This window comes from Oratosquilla oratoria, chromosome 5, assembly GCF_046742065.1.
Source record: "Oratosquilla oratoria isolate Oo_2021 chromosome 5, ASM4674206v1, whole genome shotgun sequence".
NCBI classification, from domain to species: domain Eukaryota; kingdom Metazoa; phylum Arthropoda; class Malacostraca; order Stomatopoda; family Squillidae; genus Oratosquilla; species Oratosquilla oratoria.
The window spans coordinates 77,506,557-77,511,556 of NC_134781.1; the positions used below are offsets into that span (position 1 = coordinate 77,506,557).

The 5,000-nt window shown below is 42.9% G+C and overlaps 1 protein-coding gene across 4 annotated transcripts in view; it reads right to left on the minus strand.

The window, feature by feature from the left end:
• Positions 1-5,000, minus strand: part of LOC143025580 (uncharacterized) — a 136,995-nt gene that overhangs the window by 21,284 nt on the left and 110,711 nt on the right. Inside the window, exon 1 of one of the 4 annotated variants that reach the window (XM_076185472.1) lies at positions 3,388-3,529. The exons of 2 other annotated variants lie outside the window; for them this stretch is intronic. The gene's annotated coding sequence lies outside the window, so the exon portion shown is untranslated. Of the gene's footprint in view, positions 1-3,377; positions 3,530-5,000 lie in introns of those variants that run through there. One more of the 4 variants, XM_076185469.1, reaches the window with a different exon arrangement.

Below are 5,000 nucleotides of genomic sequence, written 5' to 3' on the forward strand. Positions count from 1 at the left end.
AAGGTTGCCTTTCGATCTCTTCCGCCTCCTCCTACAACCTACCTCGCCAATCCTATTTCTTTTCACCCTGTATAACCCCTATATCAGCTTTGGTTAGAAATTACTAGTTAGAACTATATTGTGGACACTTTCATTATCAACCTCGTCAGCCAAACATCTTGCCTTTGTCTGAAGACAACCGTTTCGTTGACGTGAGATCAAAGTCTGCTAAGGCTCTCCTACGTCAATAACTTTAATTAACCTGTTGAAGAGTTCACACCATATGACACCTCGGTCTGTCTGAACCCGTCACCTTTGCCCTTTATCCTCGGATAACCTGGGCAAGTAGCAGTCTCTAGACACTGGGAGAATAGAACTGTCTAGAGGACAATCAGGGTCGACTACAACACTGTCATTATCGAGACGGTGCCAGTGAAATTGATAAAATCGTCTGGCGGCAATCAGTATTAAAAAGAAGATTCCCACCCAGTATGGAGGTATCTTTAGTCTTCATGTGATCAGTGTTGACAGTTTTGTTTATCCCACTGACCATGGAACGACGATACGTGAAAATGACTGTCAGTATTTATTATTCTGGCACTGTTACTGACCTAGTGCCACTGAATATTGGCTCTGTATATCTGACCACGTAACGATAATACAGTGGCGTGCATAAGTCCGTTGATGCTCCTTGATTGTATGCACCAAAGATTCAAATATAAGGCCTCATAGTACTCAGAAATATTATGAGAAAGAAAGACATTTTGAATATGTCATCGCAGATGAAACATAAAATAAACACTTTATTCGATTTGAATATAGATCGACCAAATCTATTAAGTTCTTTTCCACCAAATGATCTGACGGAGTAGTCATCTTTCAACCGAAAAGAATAGTCTGTCGTTAGACAGAAGAAAGACTGTAGAGGGTGTCTCGGCCATAAAAAATAAGGTTCCCAATTTGTCCATCGACTAGTATTTGGAAAATTTACATTATATGTTTCCCCTTAAATATTATTTATTTGTTATATTTTCCTTATCCCATCGTAATGTTAGTTTTTTCAGACCGAGTTTCCTACTTCCTCTAATATCTTCCACTTCCTCTCCCCCTCCCCCTTCCCTCCCCTCTCTCCCTTCTCCCCCCTTCCCTCCCCTTCCCTCCCCTCTCTCCCTCCTCCCTGCAACTCCCTTTCAATTCATCTTTCCTCTAAGGACAAACTTTTGCTACTTTTGAGTAGAAACGACTTTGGTTACGATCTTTTGTTTTTCAAATCTCCAAATGTCAAATTACTCTTGCGTCATAGCGTGAGGAGCTGAATGACGAACTACGAGAAGTTCAAATTATACGAATATTAGACACATTGTTGAGATGTTCTTACTGAAGTCTACAATATTGTCACCGAAGTCGTTTCTACTCAAACGAAGTAGCAAAATCAAGTAGCATGCTAGCAAGAAAAGCCTTGTGTGCCGTCACCGCCAACTCCTCATTTCCTACATCTTCCACATACCAAACCAATACCGTCATCCTTGACACAACACTCCCAGTTTCTCAAACTTTAACTCCTTCCCCGGCCCTCTCCACAACCCCTTGGCTGAGCATGGGTGGGTGTGGGGGGGAGGGGTGTGTGTGGGTTTCCCTCGACTGAATAAAATCGCCTGGCGGGATCCAGAATAAAGTCTTTAAAGTACATCGCTGTATAGGAGGGATGCGACAGGAATGATCAAAATCGCCTGATAACAGGTCTAACGAAGGGTGACCCTATTTAACACGGGGCTAGTTTAGTAGCTGCTAATGCTAGTTGCTAGTTAACTTAACCGGCAAGTAAGTGCTGACACTAAGATAGTTTGGAGGCAAGTAGACTAAGTTTTGGTTGACAATGGGCAAGTAAAGTGGTAATAGTTTACAAGTCGCTTTAGCGTTTAATAAACTAGCGCCGTGTCTACGAGGCTCTAGGTATTCACTGATACACTAGAGATTAGTAGTGAATTTTAAACCTTTTGCTATCGAAGAGGTCCTATGGAGATGAAGACATTCGTCAGACGACAAACTGAATCAAATCAAGTATCACTAGCGAGGACGGGTCAGGAATAAAACTGTCACCAGGTTTGGGAGGGGGTCAGTGATATAGTCTACAACCCTTTGCTATCGGAAGGATGTCATGAGGTTGAATAAAATCACCTGGCAGCAGCCAGGGTGAAAGAGAAAGCGAGTTACGGGAGGAGTTGGTACAGGCCATACGGTGTTTCCTCAGCCTTAGCTGTCGATAGTGATCAACCATACGCCTTAAGACGTCCAAAGATAATACAGAGGCCACGGGTAAGCCTACGCATCTCGGCTGCGTTCCCAGTGTAAGCAAGAGACACTATTCGGCCCAACCTCCTTCCAGGTGATGGCTTGAGTTGGGCTTAAAACCTGTCGCCTGGACCCTTTAGGCCTCTCACTGTTGATGACCTTCATTCCGGCTACCGCCTAGAGATCATATTTAGTTGAGGGAAGGTGAACATCCCAGCAGTATTGTGATTACGCTGTCTGCCGCGACGGGTCATCTCTTCGTAAAAATTACCATTTCAAATGATTTCTAATACCATCTTCAAGGGTCAAGAAGGTTCTGAAACTTTGTACATAATGTAAAAACGTCTTTATCAAGGCTACGTACTACCAGTTGAGTGAAATCGTATGGCTCTGGCCAGAATAGAATATGAAAAGAGCGTCCTTCTCAAAGAGACTTTTGTGTACCTATATTCTCACGTTTCCATGTTGTTTATCTGACAGGTTTGAAATCTACCACTTGTCATCATAATCATAATCTGGTATACTCCTCAACCACAACGCAAAACATACTGAAAAATTCCAGATTGTTTTTGTGGACCCCAAGATGCCATTTTTTTTTTTTTTTCTTGTAACACGAGCCTCAGGATTGCTTGGCCTTTTTTTCAGCCAACTTGCAGCCAGTATGTGCATACGTGTATGATGCCACGACCTTCATTGTTGTAATCCCGTAGTACGCCACTTCGCCTAACTTCGCATCGCTTTGTTTCGCTCTCCGTTTTGCTTAACTGATTCTGAAGTTGCTCAACACTGTTTTTGGTTTTCTTTTTCTTTTCCAGGTTCACTGTTCTCCGTTCTTTTCCACCTCACCTCCCTCAGCACGTCAATACATGGTACCAACATATATTTCCATTCCACTCCACCATCATCCCAAACTAAATTATTTTTCCTTTTCTTCTTCTTCTTCTTCTTCTTCTTTTTGGAGGCGGGAGGGGGTGACAATGCTCTAACCCTCAAGCTTCTTAACAACAACCGCCTCACTCATATCTTTGTGTTTCTTGGCACGCGTACACGTTCACACATGTAAGTTACGCACACATGTACGTTACGCACACGTACTCGTCACGCACTTCTCTCTACCCGATAGCAACACAGCTCGGTCCGTTGACGGTCACCGCTCGCGCAGGCGCACCTGACCCTGTCTTTCGGCACAGCACTTAGACAACTGCCCCGCGCCTCTGACGATGGTGGCTGTGGACACACTCCCCGGTCTGCAGCAGTAGGTGGGAGGAGGGTTCGAGTGTGTTATTATGTGAGCGCGCGACCACGGTGATAGTTTTATCCGGAGGGCGTGTGTGTGTGTGTGTGTGTGTGTGTGTGTGTGTGTGTGTGTGTGTGTGTGTGTGTGTGTGTGTGTGTGTGTGTGTGTGTGTGTGTGTGTGTGTGTGTGTGTGTGTGTGTGTGTGTGTGTGTGTGTGTGTGTGTGTGTGTGTGTGTGTGTGTGTGTGTGTGTGTGTGTGTGTGTGTGTGTGTGTGTGTGTGTGTGTGTGTGTGTGTGTGTGTGTGTGTGTGTGTGTGTGTGTGTGTGTGTGTGTGTGTGTGTATCAAAACGCGTATAGGTGTGTTCGTCTACGTGTCTGTACATATTTTGTACCTCCTGTGTGGGTGTGCATGGATTCTATTGAATGCATCTGTGTAGCAATGTTATGACATGATGTTTGTGCATTTTTGGCGATTTTTGTTTTCTTTTTCTTTTAAGTTATGCCCTCCTCCACTTGAGTCAGATCAACCCTTCCATACTAGGTGGTGCTTTATCTTTCCCTCTGGCTGTCTTCAGGCTATTTTATTCATCTTCGTGGCAGCCTATCGTTAAGGAAGGGTCCAATCAGTCATTCAAGTGCTTCCCCGCTGTGATGACGTAGAGCCCAAAGAGCGCCGTGATTGGTTGAAGAAATCGTTGCAACCCATCGCCTGGAGGAAGCGGAATCCCAACTGACTGAGTAATTTCTTTCCACCTGCTTTGTTGTTATCTCTCTCTCTCTCTCTCTCTCTCTCTCTCTCTCTCTCTCTCTCTCTCTCTCTCCCATTACGTATACGTGTGTTTTTGTGTAATTACATAACTGTTGTAGGAATCTATATACAGATGTGTCAGGGGTTTTATACTTAGTTGTGAATTAAAGAATAAAAGAATACGTGTATTTGTATTTGTATATGTATATATGTATATGTTTATGTATGTGTATATGTATATGTATATGTATATGTATATGTTTATGTATTAGTTATATGTAGCCTATGTGTATGTGTATATGTATATGTATATGTATATGTTATATATTTATATATATATATATATATATATACGTATATGTATATGTATATGTATTAGTTATATGTATGTGTATGTGTATGTATATGTATATGCATATATATACGCATATGTATATGTATATGTATATCTTTATGTATATGTATGTATTTATGCACATATATATACAGTATGCGAGTACAGTATATATACATATGTATATGTATATATATATGATTTTTTAGGATTTCCTTCCTCCTAACCTTTCACCTTCTGTCTTGACAACACGTTGGACGATATGAAGGAAAAGCCGAGAGTCGTGCCACGTCGACGGAAACCGCAAATGGCGGCGACAGAACCCAATAGTGCTAATCTCCGTCCACCCCAGGCGGTGCCACGGACTCGGAGGCACTTTCCTCCCTACGCGGCACCTCGGCCCTCCCCT